The 18,517-nt window shown below is 41.0% G+C and overlaps 1 protein-coding gene across 4 annotated transcripts in view; it reads left to right on the top strand.

Annotated features, from left to right (window-relative positions):
• Positions 1–3,829: 3,829 nt before the first annotated feature.
• ENOX2 (ecto-NOX disulfide-thiol exchanger 2) overlaps positions 3,830–18,517 on the top strand; it is a 271,731-nt gene continuing 257,043 nt past the window's right edge. For 2 of the 4 annotated variants that reach the window (XM_068532780.1, XM_068532779.1), the window contains exons 1-2: positions 3,830–4,004; positions 5,332–5,391. The gene's annotated coding sequence lies outside the window, so the exon portion shown is untranslated. Of the gene's footprint in view, positions 4,005–5,331; positions 5,392–18,517 lie in introns of those variants that run through there. The other 2 variants (XM_068532773.1, XM_068532774.1) reach the window with 2 other exon arrangements.

Below are 18,517 nucleotides of genomic sequence, written 5' to 3'. Positions count from 1 at the left end.
TCTCTACACAAAGTCAAAATGGGAAAACTACCAGCAGAATCAACCCTGACACAGGCCAAGTTGAAATGTTAGCACAGGTCGCTGACTGAACCAGGCTCTGGCTGCAGAATGAGGTACAACACTGGCCACTGTGACTTAGCTCCACAGACCATTCCAATATGGGCAAAGACAGAACTCTGACACTGGCTAAAGTCAGAAACCACAGCTTGGATGTCCTTTGGGCAAATATGCATCCCAAATTCTGTTCATATTCATAGTTAAAATCCTGGCCACAAACTATACTCTAACATTGTCCATAGATGAAATGCTAACTTTGGTCTGAGACAAAACTAGGGCACATGATAGGTAATATCCTAACACGGCAACAAACTGAATATTAAACTTAGACACTGACTGTGCATTAACAATAGCCACAGACCGAGGCCTAACACTGGACCAAAAATAAACTATAACCATGAACAATAATTGAAACTTTACCTGCTGAAAGACTGAACATAAATCCTGTTCAAATTCTTATTTAGCCTTTCCCCAGGCAACACAATCAGCATGAACTGTAAACCCCGACAGAGCTCTGATACTGGCCTTTACTGATTCCCAAACCTAGAAATGAAAGTGATTCCAACACTGACCAAAAACTAAAGTCAAACCTTGAGCTGAGCCCTAACCCTGGATGTGGTCTGTCTAAGGCTGGTCCACAGACTGAGCCGCAACACTGATCTTAGAATACATCCTCTCTTATATAAACTAAATCCTAATACTGGCTAAAATTTGAACCCAAATCTTGTACACTGACTTCACAATGAGTATAACCCAGGCTACACTGGACTAAAGGCAGCCTCAGGATAAGCTTTCATGCTGGTCAGAAATATGCTCTGATCTTTGTCACAGAGAGAACCATGGCTATAACACTGGGGCCTAACACTGATAACAGGCTGAGCCCTAAACTTGGTTCCATGGTCCTCTAACCATGGATCCACACTGACTTGTAAAGATAGCAACAGATCGACTAAGTCTTCATCTAAGTCGAAGATTGAAGCCAAACACATTCCACATTATAAACCTGAACTCTGCCCATGACTTCAGCTGTACACTGGCTCTTAAGCCTTAACCTTGGCCTACCAATTGATCTATAAATCCAGCCAGACTGATTTACCCTGGGTCTCTATTTCACAAATTCATCTTATACTCAAGCATTTTTTCCTGGATGTATTTTCAAGCATACTTTCTACCAACAATACATCAAGAGTCTCACCTTTGTATGTGTAAATACACATACACATTCCAATAAGCCTTGTAGAAATATTAAGTGTCACTACTATGTATTTTTTTTCTTTTTCTTTTTTATTTCTTTTGGCCACACTGTACGGCTTGTGGGATCTTAGTTCCCCAACCAGGGATCGAACCTGGGGTCCCAGCAGCAAAAGCACAGAAGCAGAGTCCTAACTACTGGACTGCCAGGGAATTCCACTGCTATGTATTTTAATTATTAATTATTTATTGATAGCTTCCCCCATTAGAATATAAGCTCCAAAGGGAAGGGATATGGTCTGGGCTTTGTTTTTTTTTCCCCACTCCTCTATTCCCAACATCTAGAATTGTGCCTGGAATGTTGTAGGTACTCAACAAATATTTGTTGAATGGATGAATGAGTAGTTCCTTGTTACTCTTCTGTCCTCTTATTTGACCTCTCTGCACAATATTCCAGTGATTCTACTTTGTTTTCTGTTGCTTCATCTATCAGGCCATTCCTTCTCAGCTTCCTTTGAAGGCATGTTTTCCTCTACCTACTACTTGAATATGGTTATTTTCTAGGGTTCCATACTGAATCTTTGTCCTTCTAAAATTTACTATTCTAAACACTCTCTACATGAAATTTAGTTCATATTTACTTATTTAATTACTATTTATTATTGATGTCTCCCAAATGTTTAGTTGTAACCCAGACCTCTCTCCTGTGCTTCAGACCTACATTTCCTTACAGCCTACGAGGCATCTCCACACAAATGTTACACAGATTCCTCAAATTTTTAAATGTCCCAAACTGAATCCCTCCTATCCCTCACAAAACTTGCTACTCTTTCTGGGTTCCCTATCTCAATGAATGGTACTACCATTCACTCTTCCACATCAGAACTTGGGAGTCACAATGGATGCCTTCCTTTCCCTCCCTTTTCATACCCAAATTGTCATCAAATCCAACTGATCATATCATTTCCTTGCTTAAAATCCTTTGATGGTTCTTTACTGCTTTCAGGTTATATTTTGAACTCATTGGAATGGGCCCCTATTCCTGCCCCACCTAGTTCCTGCAGTATGGAAGTTTTTTTGTTTGTTTGTTTCCTGCACTCTCTCACATCCTTATTTCTCTGTATGGAATATGATTAACCTCCCTGCCCCAAAGATGACAAATATCTTACTGGTTCTCCAAGGCTCATCATTCAAGCATTTCTTTCTCCAGAAGTGGAATGAGTTCTTCCTCTTCTATGGTCCTACAGAACCCTGTATAGAACTTTTTAGAACACTTTGCACATTGTATAGTCTACCTCCCTTCTTAGATTGTGAGCTGCTTCAGAGGAAGGACTATTTTCCAATTCTGTAGCAATTGTGACTAGTCCAGGGCCTTGCACAAAGCAATTGGCTGAATAAATTATTGAATCTATTAAATCATCTTCTTCCTTCATGTCACTTGTTAAAATTTTAGGCAATTACCTTAGCAAAATGCAATTCCTCTTTCTTTCCCTTCATTCCACTTGGAGGTCAAAAAGTTGTCCTTAACAGTAAAATTGTAGTAACCCAATTGTAACGATCCATTCAGCTGTAAGGATTCATCTCTAACAAAGAAAAGAGAAGTCAAAAGTCAGGAGTGAAATTAGCCCTAATAAACAACCATTTTCTTCAACTTTTTAATCACTTGAAAGTGTTTAGGTGTCCCACATATTCCTTTATCCACATCTTTAAACATACGTTTTACTAAAAAGATAGTTTCTTAAAGAAATATACAGTTATTTCTTATTATTCAAGTTGTATACCTGTTCTAAACTGCTACATTACACCAATGATCGTGGCCACTGTTCTTCATAGCATGGCTTCATTATAGGTTAAACAGGTTTCTTCTGGCTGGCTTCAATCACATTTCTATGCCTACTGTGACACCATTTCAAAGTAAAAAATATGATTCCCAATTAGAAACAAAGTATACATTTTCCAGAAACTTTAAAGTGATTCTAATGCACATGGTTCACACAGAACACACTTTGACAATTTTAAATTCTAAGCTTATCAGACAAAATTCCAAAATTCCAGTCAAAATTCTAAGCTTATCAGAGCATAAATAACACTTTTTAAAAGCCACTGAATCAAAACTCAATGAGAATTTCAAATCACGATATAAAGTGTTTGCCCCCCAAATGCAAGTAGCTTAACCAACAGTAAAATCAATCTAGAACCTTCATCTGTCCCCACAAGCACAACCCCATACCCCAAGAAGGGAGATTCTCTAAGACAGCACACTCCAAACTACAACATCCAGAATACCCTCCTCGAGCCGAAACTGGGGACAATAGGAAATGCGGGAGGGGGCTGGCGGGGAAGGAATTGTGGGTATATAAAAAGAAGTGTCTTGACTCCATCTCCCACAATCCCCTGTCTTCACTTGAGCCTCTCCGCCAATGTCAATATTGGATTCCACCCTCCTCCCTCCCCCCACCAGGAAGAACAACCTCCAGAGACTTCAAACTACATTTCCCATGAGGGTAAGGGCTCGGGCCTCCGGCTTCCTTGGTGACCAGTAGCCAATAGGAGACGCAGCTGCGGCCGTTGTGTGGGTGAGAGTCTAGCCTGGGCCTGGGCGCCGGGCCTAAGCCGGCAGCGCCAGGAGGGGAGTTCAGAAGACTGTCGCCCGGCATGGGGCGCCGCGAGGGCATCGCCCGCCCGGAAGCTGCCGTGCCGGCCCGATTTTCCGCAGTTCTATAAGGAGTTGAGCTTCGGTAGCCGGGGAGCTGGAGGTCAGAGAGACAGAAAGCCTGAGCGGCTGAGGCTGGGGACTGTGGGACTGAGGGGGGCCTAGGGAGGAGGGTGCTTCCGGGGCCGCGGGCCTCAGCCCTGACTCCGCCCAGCTCCGCCTCCGCGGGGGAAGGGGTGTTGGGCCAGCGAGTCGGGGTGGGCTTCTGAGCTCACCGAGCCCGTTTCCCTGGAGACTCGGGGGCGTGCCCTCTTTTCTCTTTTCCCTCAAATCTGCCCGCTGTCTTTTTCCTCCACAACGGCATCCCGTATCCGCCACCCCGGCCTTGTGCCTCCTCAGACATCTGAAGTTAGGGTTCTCCACCAGGGTCTTCCCTGGGCGGCGTCTGGACTCTCCTTACTGCTTGCAGGAGTTGGGCGATCTCTTTTTCCTCTCTTCTTTCAATTTGCACTTCAGGTTTGGGCACACACCCCTCCCAATGCACACACACCCCTTTTCCTCTGGGGCCATGGGAATTCCTTGCCACGCCCCGGGCGTGACTTTTTGTCAACTTTTCACTTTCCGCCACTATGATGGTGAGATCCGGGTCGTCGCCATCTCTTTATTGGCCCCTCCAGCCGCTTGCCCCTTCCCTGACCAGGTCTTTGGAGCGGAAAGGGTTTCCCCTCAATTTCCAGAAGAGATGGGGAGCAGAAGAGGGAAGGAATCTCGCTTTTGAGAAATACGTGTTTAAGGTTCAGTGCAGTGTTCTGATGAAAATAAAAGGCAAGTTAGACCTGTTGTAAAAACCGAGCGCTCTAGGGCTTTCCAGCAAGCATTGATGTTGACAAATATTTAAGGGGCACACCAACTACAGAATAAAGTAGACTGCGCAAAACGAGACTGTATTATTTTATTATTACAAACGCGTGCGAAAAGTGCTTAGGGGTTAGTGGAAGTGGATACCGATTAGGTTGTGGGGGTTGATCTATGGAAAGTCAAGCCTAACCCTGGAAGTGCTGAAGGCTTGAAACTCTCATCTACCTTCCAGATCAATCCTGGTCGGCTTTGGGAAGATGAATTTTAATTTGGGTTCCAAAAGAGTAAAGTGGACTTGAAATGGGCAAAGAGGAGGGAGAAACTGCTTCCTCATACTGGGGTTGGAATTGGAGAAGGGTAGATAGAAGAGGGAGCACTTGTATAACAGGTGGGCTTCCCTGACTGGAGTAAAACGTGTCAGCAGGGATAGGTTGGGAAAGAAATAGTGTTGCAAACCTTGGGATCATAGTAATAGGACACTTTAAAGCATCCACATAGTTTGGATATTATTCTGTATCATAAAATTAAGAACAAAAAATTAAGATTGGGTGATTTTTGTTTTTTCATCCTAGGGGAACCTGATTTGAGATCAATTCTTGGAGAACACAAAGAAGTGTGGTGGTATGTTCCAGGTGTGAGTTTAATTTAAACCCAAGAAGAGCTTTGTCTTATAGACTGTTTTGTTTGTGGTTATTCTTAGCTACACTCTATAGTTGTTACTTTTAAAGCCTAGTGATATAAATTGATTTTCTTAAGAAATGCATTTGCTGTCCTTGTGCATCCTATTGCCTGAATTGTAGTCATTTCATTGGGCAACAATAATGATTGCTATTTATTGAGCCCATAAATGTTTTGGCGCTATCATAAGCACTTTGTCGCATTATCTTAAGAGTCTTATGAAGCAGGTACTAGTCTTCCCATTTTTCTAGAAGAGGGAACTAAAATGTCAAGAAGTTAAACAACCTACCTAAAGTCACATAGATTGTAAGGAGAGTTGAGTTGGGATTTGGGTGTACAGATTTCTGACTCCAGAGCCCATGCTCTGTCCACCATGGTTTGCTGGTCCTGCTGTTCACTTTTGTTCTTAACTTTCCATTTGTGGTAAGGAGAGATTATTGTGAGATATATTTGACCATCTTGGCAAAAACACAAATGATTCGCTTTTAGTTTCTATGTCAGTATGTGTCTGCTGTAAAGTAGCTACCAAAAGCAAATTAGCTTAACTGTTATTGCAGCCGTAGCTAATTGTGTCTGCCAAAACTGTAGTCAGTATTACTATCTTTGAATTAGATGATTCTCTTTATAAAAACATGTCATGCCTCTAAGCTATTTGGACCTTGACGGTACTTTAGGTTTTATTTTATCTTAGACTTTAAGTGACCTTCTGGGGCACTCGGTCTCCTCCATGACCTTTGCCCCACATGAAGTGTTGGGGATGCAACAGAGCACGAGGTGTGAGCTTTCTCTAGGTCTAGTTGGGGAGATAGATGCCCATCAGTCTGAGATAATGTAACATGTAGTATAACAGAGACAGGTTCAAAGTGCTATGGGAGGATGAAGGAAGGAGTGACTAAATGTAAGGGAGAGTCAGGAAGAAGGCTTCTGTAAGGAGGTGACATGACCGATAGGTCTTGAAGGACAATGAGTTTGCCAGGCAGAGAAGAGTGGAGGGGAGGCATTTAAGATAGAGGGAGCAGTCTGTGAAAGACATGGGATTTTTATAAGAGCAAGGCGTGTCCATTCAATGTTGAGGAATTCAGCATGGTTGGGTTGCAGATTGTTTGGGGAAAGGAAGGTATAACTGTAGAAGAGGTCAGGGCTGATTTGTGAAGAACTTTGAACACAATGATAAGAAGTTTGGATGTGCTCCCATAGGCCAGTGTTTCTCAAAATGTATAGGGCATCTACCATAGTAGTTATGCTGTATTCCCACAAACATTTAAAATTTTATAAATTATATATTCTAATGTAGCTTATAAAAAATAAAACTGAATTACATCATCAAATCTAAGGTTACTTAGGAAAAGGTTTAGTGAAAATAGAAAGTAACCAGTTTTAAGTTGATTTAAAGAGGAATATTAAGTAAATAATAGTACACATGGTGTGTGAATATGGGAAAATCAGCAAGTAATACTCAAATGACTGAAACTTGGAAAATACTGGTTGTTGGCAATAAAAAAAAACATTAAAATGTTTTAGATGAGGAGTGCCATGATCAGATTTTCACTTTAGGATGCACTGGAAGGGGATGATACCAGTTAGGAGGCTGGTACTTTGCTCCAGAGAGAGTTGGTGAGGACCCGTGGGAGCAACATATGAGAGGAGGGAACAGAGTCGAGAGACATTTAGGGGGTAGAATTTGTAGGACTTGGTAGACTTTTTTTTTTTAACATCTTTATTGGAGTATAATTGCTTTACAATGGTGTGTTAGTCTCTGCTGTATAACAACGTGAATTAGCTATACATATACATATATTCCCATAGCTCCCCCCTCTTGCGTCTCTCTTCCATCCTCTCTATCCCACCGCTCTAGGTGGTCACAAAGCACCGAGCTGATCTCCCTGTGCTATGCGGCTGCTTCCCACTAGCTGTCTATTTTACGTTTGGTCGTGTATATATGTCCATGCCACTCTCTCACTTCGTCCCAGCTCACCCTTCCCCCTCCGCGTGTCCTCAAGTCCATTCTCTATGCCTGCGTCTTTGGACTTGGTAGACTTGAATATTATTATTTTATTAGTGTCATCTGAACTATTTTAAAAGCCTATATGCCACTTGCCTGTTATCCTTTATATGCTAAAATGAGTATATTATTGCCTAAATCAGGCTATGTACATATATCCATTAAGGTAACAGTGGAGGCTGTTGTCACGAATGGGTTTAGATTACACACCAGCATCCTCACTGCCTTACTGAGTGTCCTTGAGAGCAGTCGCACAAATATACAAGGAGTATGAGTATGATCTGTGATCCTTAGCCATCTGAGAAACTCCTTCAAGACTCAGCTCAAATATCAACACCTCTGTGAAGCCTTTGCTGCACCTCCCCCTCCCTCTACCACACACACACATGCATGCACACAGGAAGCAATAGTAGGCTCCTGGCTCCCACAGGACCCTGTACTTACCTCTGTTCTAGCCTGTACCACACCACAGTGTGTTGGTCTGTGGATGTGCCTGTCTCTCCCCTAGACTGTGAGCTCCTTGAGAGCAGGGACCAGGTCTCATTTATCTCCATACCCAAAGCATCCAGAATAGTACTTGGTACATGGTAGACACCTAATAAATGGTGACTGGATGAAAAGAATGGATCAACATATTCACATGAATGTAACTCTGGACCTTGGTACCACAGAGTGCCAAACACTAAAAAAAGATTAGCCATTTGCTACTTTTGCAGAATAAAGCAGTAAATTAAAGTGACCTGGGTGTATAACTTCACTAGAGTTTTCTTTCTTTTTTTTTTTTCATTTTCTCCCACTCTCCTGTGGTTGCCTTTCTTTTTTTTCCTCATCATTTATCCACCCAGCCTCCTGTTCCTTAGGCCTGCCCATTGCTTTGCTCCTCTTGACAGAGTTCACATTGCTTCTGCCCCTATATTCTGCCAAGGATCCATTGCTCCTCTCCACCCACCAAATCCAGTTGACACCATCCTTGAAATCACTCTGAAATGGGTTTCTTCCTATTTATAGACACTGCTAGTGGGACTGTAATTTGATACAGCCCTTCTGGAAAGAATTTGTCAATATGTATCAAAAATCTTAAAATCGAACATAGCTTTCAACCTTCCACTTCAACTTCTAGGGCTCTATGCTGAGAAAATAAATGTAAAGTTTCTAAAAATTTAGCTCCCAGGATGTCTAGCCCAGAATCTGTTTATAATAGCAAAAGAAAAAAGAAAAAAGGAAAGAAAAAGAAAAAAATAACATTTTATTGATAAATGTCTAATACTAGAGGTTTGAATTAAATCATTTATGGTACATGTATGGATTACTAAGTAACCATATAAATTGATATTACCAAAGAATATTTAATGATGTGGAAAGTTGTTTGTGATATATTAAGAGAAAATTCAGGTTATAAAGCTGAAAGATCTCAGTTTGCATACACACATACACACATATCACACATGCACAGCCCCCCCATCTGTGTGCACATACATAGGAAAAGTCCCATAATGGTAAACACACAAAAAATGTTAATAGAGTTTTCCTATAAATAGAAGGATTACATACGAGTTCTCTTTTTAGCCTTTTCCATATTATTTGCTAATCCTCTATAATGACATTTTTGTACATTTTTTAAAAGTTATTTAAAAATGCTTTCCCCATGTCCACCCCTATTGCCATCGCCTTAGTTTGGGGCACACTGCCCCCTCCTACCCCGCAACACACATATGACTTCTACCTGGGATTACTACTGCCTCCAGCCTGCCTCCCTTCCAATCCTTTCTCCACCAATGCTGACAGAATGAATGATGTTTCTAAATCACAAGTCTAAAGCTATCCAGCTCTATATAAAATAGTTCAAAGGCAGCCCATTGTCCTCAAGATAAAATCCAAATTTCTTAGACTGCTTTATAAAACCTTTGAAAATCAGCTCTCTGCTTTTCTTTCCAGTGTCACTTTTTCCTCCCACAATTTACTTTTTTCTTGGAGTCTTAGGCCAGTGCCTGGCACATAATAGGTGTTTAGCTAATGCTAACCAAATATCGGTATGGATTGTATGGGTTAACTTGTTTGCCAGGCAATCCACCAGGGTTTCATTTCATCCTCAGAGTAAAAATGTTAAATACACGCAATAGTTATCCCTATTTTACAGATGAGGAAAATTAATTAAATAAAAATGGGAAGAAAGGTAATCATAACAAAGAACTTTTTTTTAAAGAAAAAATCAAACTCCCCTGCTATAACACAGCTTTCATTTTCCTGAGGCCCCCTGCCAGTCTTTGTCAGTGTGCATACGGACTTTGTTCATTCCCTTGGGCAAGTTATATGTGACCACAGCGTAACAAAAACTGTCCAGACCGACATGATCTCACCACGTCACAGTTCACATTGTGTTAATATACAGACATCTTTCCTTTGTGTATATAACACTTCATGCAGGAGAGACAGAAGAGCTCCAATTTCTCTGTTTTTCTTTCTGTTTTGAAATTCTATGTCTTTTGGGACGGGGATGTCAGCAGAGAGCTATGGAAAACTGTGATAGAATTGCATGTACAAGAAACAATGTGTCTCATGGGAGCCAGTGTCATTGGTTAATTTATTTTTTTAAATGTCGTGTAGATGTATTTTCCAGCAATCTGTCCCCAGGGAAGACCTTGGTTGAATTCAACGGTTAATCCTATTTACAGAATGCAGCCCATGCGTGCACTGTATTCTTGCATTGTTAAGTGATCTTAGACATATGTAGTGGATTACCATGATGACGCACAATCAGGTGAATATGAGATATCTGATTGTCTCTACAAAAACATATCGGTGTTCATATTGTCATTCAGGATCCTGCTGTGTGGTCTTTCCTTCATTTTCCTTACAGATAATACCCATTGTGCAAAAATGGATGCTCTTCAAAGGATAGAAGTCCTAAGCATGAATTGTCAGAATAAAATTATATCACCTTTTAAGGAATTCTCACTGTTAAATACTCCAGGAAAAAGAATGCATAGTTCTGTCCCATGATCAAATAAGCTGAACATAGAAATTACAGGTAGAGTTTCAGTTCATCTGATGAATTATTGTGGGCTTACTATGTGCAAAGCACTCTGCTAGGCACTGCACTAGATACTTGTAAATACCCCTTTTTTATGCCTTCCAGACAGACAGACAGACAGACCGAGATATCTAGTGTACGTACAAGAATGAGTGTGAAAGAGCAAATGAAAGAAAGAAGATTTCAACAAGCAGGTCCATCATATAAATGAAAATTTACTCCGCTGAATATTGGGATACCTGCCAGTAGGATACATAGGCAAAAATGAGCTACCAGATACCTGATAAGCAAATAATCTACTTCTCTGTTTACGAACAGTTTGAGGGAAGGAACAGTGACTTTCTGTACGTCCAGCCCTGCACAAACCTGCTGGTGATGTTGTGAGAGTTATGACTATGTCAGCTTTTCCAGGGTTTCTGTCTCTGCTGCGGAGATTTGGCAGACACCTCAGACAAATTTTATGTCTCTTAAATCTTCCTCAAGCTAGGCTTGGCTTTTAGATTTATATGTACAAAAAAAGCAAAGTGTTTACCAGTTCGACATTTTTGAAGATCAAAACAGACTCCGATTTTTAAAAAAATTCAGCATACACCTCAGTTGAGTCTCCAGAGAGGGCTAATTGCTTTTGCTATTTGTTTAAAACAGCTGAAGTGTTTACTTTCTAGAAGTGGCGACTGATCATATGTCTAAAGATTTATATGCCAGGCGTAAGTGTTGCTTCCTCTTTTTCTTGCCTGCAAAGTGTAAAGTTTTGCTAAAGTCTTCATTGTTCTTTTTTGCCTTTACTGATACATAGTTATAAAACAGTGTAGGATGAGAGGTGCTGTGAAAGATATTGGCAATCTAGGAGAAAAATAAAAGATAGTTTTTATTAGCTCCTCCCTGCCCCCTTTTTTGGCTCTCAGTTTTTCAATGGTCCCTTAAGCACAATAATGATAGGTGAGAATAGGAACTGGAGAGCTTTCCGTGACTACACATTAACAAGGCTTGTCCAAATGTACCTGCAGGCAGAATACAAATACAAGTCTGGCTGTAATTCAGAAGAGTTGAAACACCGTGTAGAGAATGTTACATAAACAACATTGCTTCAGTGGTGAAAGGTGAATGATAACTTGGGGGAAATCCGCAGTAAGGGCCCTTCTCATCCACTCCAGCTGCGCTTCTTTTTAGCCAGCAACAACTGCCAGTAAGAGCTTCCTGGGGTAGAAAGTGTCCCACAGTAAGGCCCCATAATACGTCCTCCTACCATTTCTTCTTCAGTCAGGTCCTCGGACACACTTCATTAGGATTACTTTGGTCACATAATATTCTAATTTTCACCTTTCAAGAGATGCTCAGTTTGAATTCAAGGAGCACTTGATATTCAAGCTCATTTATTCAATACACATTTAAGCACATATACAGGACCAGACCTTATGCCCAGTGCTAGGAATACAGTGATGAATTAGAAGTAGTCCCTGCCTGCCCTTAAGGAGCTCACAGTCAAGTTGGGAAGATAGACACCCAAACCAATAATTATATTACAATGGCAAAGGTGCTCAGAGAAAGAGCTATGTTATAAGGTGCCCTGGGAACATGATGGAGGAAATTATTGCTAGGGGTGGGCTACTTACAGACCAGAGTCTAACTATGCTAAATCACAAAGGATGAGTGGGCATTGCCTGGAATCTCGGTGGACAAAGAGGTGGTGGGAAAGAATTCCAGAAAGAGGGAGCACGAACACATGCGAAACAGTTACATATAAAAATGGATAGTTCAGAAAACGGTGAGATACTGTGTATGAACCACTGGGAGTATAGAAGAGGGGACAGGATAAGGATCTGGAAAGGTATCTTGTGGAAGGAAGTCTGCTTGTTAAGGAGCTTGACCTTTATCCTCTAGGCAGGGATGAGCCAGCACAGGGTTTAAACCGGGAGTAACATGATTGGATTGGAGGATGGGCTTTATGGGGAAAAAACTGGAGACATAGAAAGTCCACCTTTTGATTTGGCAGCCTGAGAGGCCTTCCCTAATCACTTGCCGCTATTCAGGAATGCCATCTCCACTAAGTTTTTGTTCAACATACAAAGATCACTTCGAATAATTGTTTCCTTCTACACACAGCACATAGCTTCCTGCACTCCTTCACATGTTGGTTAGCTGAATATTCATTTTTTCCAACTCAAATCAGTGATCCCAGTAGTAATTGGGGTTTGATAATCATGAAGGAAATCAGAGTTTCAAAGCATAGCTGCTAGTTTGAAAAACTGTATGAGGCTTATTTATTGCTTACTGAGTCAGTGGGGCTGAGGTGAGTGATGGTCAACTCCCTTGGGGACTGAGGGTGGGAAAGGGACAGAGGCTGAAGAGATGGCTGTTTAAAAAATGGTCAGCATCCAGAATGTTGGAACCCCCTAATGGCCACATCCAGATAAGGGAAATAGATACAAGGGCCAGAAGTACATGAATATGAAACAGATGCATGTTGAAGGTAACTGTGCCCAAATTGTTCTATGTAGCCAATCGGTTTTGGAGCATATTCTTTCTCTGACTCAGATACTATAAATGGCTTCCCATTATCCATAGGATGAAGTCCAAACTCTTTAGCCTGGCATTCAATACTTTCCGCAGTCTGGCTCCAACCTACCTTTCCAATCTTCATACTTCTGTCTTACAGAACTTATCTGGCCAGCCAGTTACCCTTTCAGACACTGCTTTGGCATTCCCTCATCTACACTGTGAGCCCTCTCAGGGCAGTGACTGTGTTTTTAACCTCTTTGAATCTGCCACAGTGTCTAGCACAGTGTCTTGCATACAGTAGGCACCCAAGTATATGTACGGGTTGATTATTGTCCCCCACCCCATTCTTTCCAATTTCTCTACTACTATGGACCTAATATCCTCTCTACTAAAAATGGCAACTGAGGCACTAGGTGAAAAGGGTCAGTTTTCAATAAACTAACTTTTAACTTTTTATTTTGAAATAATTGTAAATATAGAAAAGTTAAAAGAATCATATAAGGACTCTTATATACCATTCACTCAGATTCACCAATTTTTAACATTTTGCCCTATTTGATTTATGCTTCTCCATATAAATATGGTTATTTTGTTCTGAAACATTTGAAGTTGAAAAAGCTGTACCCCTTACCTACCCCTCTTCTTTTTCCCTCGACCTTTTATGATGAAAAAAATTAAATATACAGAAAAGTTGAAAGAATTGTACAGTGAACACCCATATACCCATCATTTAGAGTCTATAGTTAACACTTTATTTGCTTTATCACCTATCCATCCATCTATCCATCTTTTTCTGCATTTCAAATCAAGTTGCCAACAACTGTATAATTCTTTCTAAATTCTTCAGTATGCGTATCATTAACTAGATGAGCAAACTATTTTGTGCTCTGAAATCAACCAAATCATCCAATTATACTTGCATTTACTGTGTTGCCAAAACTCTGGTCTACCTGTGGATCTTAGATCTGTTTGGCCATGGGACACGTCTCTTTGATTAACTTTTGGATGTCCCTCCACTTCACCTAGTGCAGTGCCAGACACACATTCCATAAACACCACTTGATGCTGATGAGCAGAGACAGAGCTAGAGCCAGGGGGAGAATCACAATAAAACTAGAATAAACTTGAGGGAGGAGAGGAGTATATGCGAAGAGGGCCATGAGTGAATGAAATAGAAGCTGGAACTTGAAGAATGGGGGAAAGATGGGGGCCTTAGACCACCTGGTACTTCCAGCAGTACTTCTATCTGCCACTTTCCAACCCTCTCTTTAGAAGGATAGATTCCAGGAAACTAGGGACAATTGCTGCTCAGCAGAGCACATGACAAGTCTCCTTGCTACTACTTAGGCACCACCAATTAGTATAATCATGTTGCTTCATGAATATGCTAATCTGCTGCAAGATGCAGCTTAGTTTTAGAGGGTATGGATGGGCCACTGAAAACCTCTTTCAAACTAAATCTGTGCTACAGGCCAAAGAGCACTTGAGTTAAATGAATCCTAGTTTCCTTTCTCTTTATAACCTTTTCTTTCTTGCTCTGTTGCTTATGAATACAAGTATAGCTCTAATATGCATTTATTGAATAATTATTTTGTGCCAAGCACTGTGCTAGTTGCTATCACATCATTAACACTTCCCAACAACCCAATGAGTAAGTACTACTTCTTTCTCCATTTGCCAGGTAAGAAAACTTGAGACTCAGCATGGTTAAGTACCTTGTCCATAAGCTAGAATTCAAGAAACTCAGGTCTGTCTGACTCCAGAGCCCAGTGGTCTTAACCACATTGTTGGATGAAATTTTTTAGAAAGTCGTCTATCTAGCATAAATGCAAGGAGATTTACTTTCACTGTATTGACTCAGCAGGTGATTATTCACTAAGCAAGTGCAATTGAATCACTGAATTAAGAAGGAATTCAGTCATTCAGACTTTTTTTTTTTAAAGGGATTTTCAATTTTACTCATTTTTTTTAAATTAATTAATTTATTTTTGGCTGTGTTGGGTCTTCGTTTCTGTGCGAGGGCTTTCTCTAGTTGTGGCAAGCGGGGGCCACTCTTCATCGCGGTGCGCGGGCCTCTCACTGTCGCGGCCTCTCTTGTTGCGGAGCACGGGCTCCAGACGCACAGGCTCAGCAGTTGTGGCTCACAGGCCCAGTTGCTCCGTGGCATGTGGGATCTTCCCAGACCAGGGCTCGAACCCGTGTCCCCTGCATTGGCAGGCAGATTCTCAACCACTGCGCCACCAGGGAAGCCCAGTCATTCAGACTTTAATCATTAGAATGTTGGTATAGTAATGGATTCAAATTGCTTGAGTTCATATCCCAGATCTATCACTTACCAGTAGAGTGACTGCAAGCAAGTCACTTAACATCAGTAAGCCTCAGTTTCCTTGCCTATAAAATTAGGATGATAATACCTACCATATAGCTGTGTTGTGAGGACTAATTTAAAAAATAATATAAAGTATCATGCCATGTTTTGCATGCAATAGGTGCTCAGCATAATTTAGATCACTTTCTTCCTTCTTCCTGTTTGGGACCAGACCACTCACCTGTAGCTTTCATTTGAGGAAAACAAACTGCTCCTGAAACATTTTTTGAAGAGAAACATTCTGAAAAGGAATATTAGCCTGACTATTCCCAAGGCACATTTGCCCAATGAGCAAAGACAGTTGCCCAACTCTTATGTGAAGCATATTTCAACAAAGCTAGAAACATGAATCCTTAGGAGAATTGGGGTGGTCCATCTCTCTGCTTCTGAAGATTAGGGCCAAATTGTGACATCCTCTATTTTGTCACTATTGTAAATTTCACAATTGGCATAGACTATTAGACCTGGGATATTGGTAATCCCAGCCCAGACATTTCAAAGTAAGCAAGCCGAGTCTAAAAGAGTATAAATGACTTGACCAAGGTCAAACAGTGAAAAAAATAGGAGAATTCAGTTTTCCCTACTCCTGATTTATTGCCATTCTGTGGTTCATTGTGGGCTGTCAGTCAGGTGAAACCAAGTCTTGATGTGTGCTCTTTGAACTGATTGGACTCTCAGGGTTTGGTACAAGTTTGATTGATTCAGAAAACATGAAGCTTTGGTCCAGTTCAAATCGATTCACTAGTTGTTGTTGCTTTCAAACTGTTAACAATTCTGTTTTGTTTGGGGTTTAGAAAATTAGTGTTGTTTCTCTCAGTTTAGGTTCATGGTTTGGTTCAAGTTCATGGTTATTTGAAATCTTCCACTGGGATTTTTGTTTTTGACAAAAATACTCAGAATCCAAGGAAGTTAACAACAGGAATTCATTTGAAAAGATCCGTCAGGCTTGGTGACAGCTGCTGAAAAGTTCAGGTGGATTAGGGAACCACTAGTGCTTACATTCTAGAGATTGAAATGATGGAAACATTGCAGTGGTTTTTGGTGTATATGTTTGTGTGTTTGCTTTTATCAGGATTCTCTGATGCTTTAATTTCCATTCTTGCTAATCTGGGTTGAAACTGATGCTTTGCACTCCACTTTATTGCCTTTTGGTACATGCTGTCAGTCATGTTCTGGATATGATCCTCATCTTTTGACGGTGGGGAAAGAAGCTAACAAAAAATCGTCTTTCCTGTCCTTCTCCCTTTACTTTGAATGGCTTTTCTGAGGAACTTGGGGAATATGGATTTCAGCTTAAATGTGTGGAGGAGTTCAGTTGCAATGCCCAAAGGCAGAGCAGCCTGATTCTGAAATAGAGCCTTTGTTCCTTTCTTACCAGTGTGTTGTTAGAAGTCTCAGGCCAGTTTCCTTTGCCGAACCTGAAATTGGGCTGACACCTTTATTAGTGGCCAGCCATGCCACCGGTGAGGCTGTGGTGGAGGGTTGCAGTGATGAGGCCCCTAGAGAACTGTGTCCCACCTGCCTGGCTTTCCACATGCCAAAGGAAAGTGAGTTCTCGTGCTAGGTCTATCAGTGCTTTTTCAAGCTCTTGACTGTTTACCTAAGCAGTTGGAAGGCTAGGATTGCAGCTGTGGTAGTAAATGGGCTATTCCCAGTACCTCAAAAGGCAAGCACTTTCTAAGAGGTGAGGTTTTGGATGATTCCAGGAAGTGTTTTTCTGCTTAGAAAAAAAAAAAAAAGCTCTCACTTCAGATTCTTTCACTCTCTTTCCCTCCCCTCTCTTCTCCTCTACTCCTTTCCCCGCCCTTTCCTCCTCTTCCCCCTTTAATGGCTCACTTGCTATTAGCTACCTCACCTAACTCTTTGTGATTCATATTATCCATTTTACCCATTGATTTAGTATAGATTTTGGATACATATTTTACTGGAATTTTCAGTATTGGCAATGACATTCAAGGGGGCAATTAGAAAAAAGTTTTCTTTCTTCTCACAGGAAGTGGTCTGGGCACTTGTTTGAGGACACGGATGGCATTGGAGGGGGCCAAGGGGAGCTGACATCTGATATTTCTGCTACAGCTCCCACCTTTCTTTTGGCTGCTTCAGATTCGGCCCATGTGGACAGACACATACTTGGGAAACCACCATACAGATGAAAATCAGGACATGTGGGATTTGGCTGAACCAAAGGTCCCCAAACATTGCCTGGATCATTTAGTGCCCCAGGTGTGGCCACCCCAGGACTTCATGTGCTAAAACTGTGTCCCAGCTGAAACCAGCTGGCCACTGTATATATAGTATCAAGGCAGCTTGGAGCCTCATAAAGCATGACTTTGGATTTTTACCTTGTGGATTTAGATTTAGATAATCAACCTGAAACTTTTTCTACACACTGGGCAGTGAGGATGTACCAGGTTAATAGAAAGATTTAACAAAAGGAGATGCTCATTGTCTAGTAGCTTGCATTCCAGATGGGACATAATACTAGACCTTACAGAAAAATTGACTGACTTTTTGGAAAGGAAAGAAGGAGTTACAGGACTTTTGTCTCTTTAATAAACTTTTGATGTATTATATATCAGATTTAAATTTTTTTCTTTTCAAAGGATTTTCCTCCTGTGGAATTTTAAGAGGAAACAGTACTTCCTTCTAATTTTAAAATTGGAAGAATTGGATAATGTTTCATGAAATGATATTGGTCCTTTCTTCCTATTTTCCTTATATGATACAGGTGCCTCATTTCAGTCATTTAGGCAAGATTTGTCTCAGGGTATAATAATAATAATCCCATATAATTTTATCGCTCTTTACAATTTACAAAAGTGTTTTTATATCTGTTATCTCATTAGCTCTTCACAGCAATCCTATGACGCAGTCAGAAAGGGTGCAGTTATGTACAATTTATAAAATAAGGGAACTTATGCTCCAAGAAGTTAAGTGACTTGTCTAGGGTAACACAGCTAGAAAGTTGTAGAACTGGAACCTGAACCCAGGTTTCCTGATACCCAGCCCCAGTACTCCTCCAATTGTGTCATGTTTCCTTCCTAAGAGACTATCTCCTTCTTGTTCCTACTCATGATTCATTTTGAAGTCTAAAAAAATGTGCTTCAGTTTAGCAGATGAGTAAAACTAAAGCACTTACAGGTAAAGTGCCTTCTTAAAGGTCACCTAGCTTCTCACCTT

This window comes from Eschrichtius robustus, chromosome X, assembly GCF_028021215.1.
Source record: "Eschrichtius robustus isolate mEscRob2 chromosome X, mEscRob2.pri, whole genome shotgun sequence".
NCBI lineage: Eukaryota > Metazoa > Chordata > Mammalia > Artiodactyla > Eschrichtiidae > Eschrichtius > Eschrichtius robustus.
This window is presented reverse-complemented; position numbering and strand designations above follow the sequence as displayed.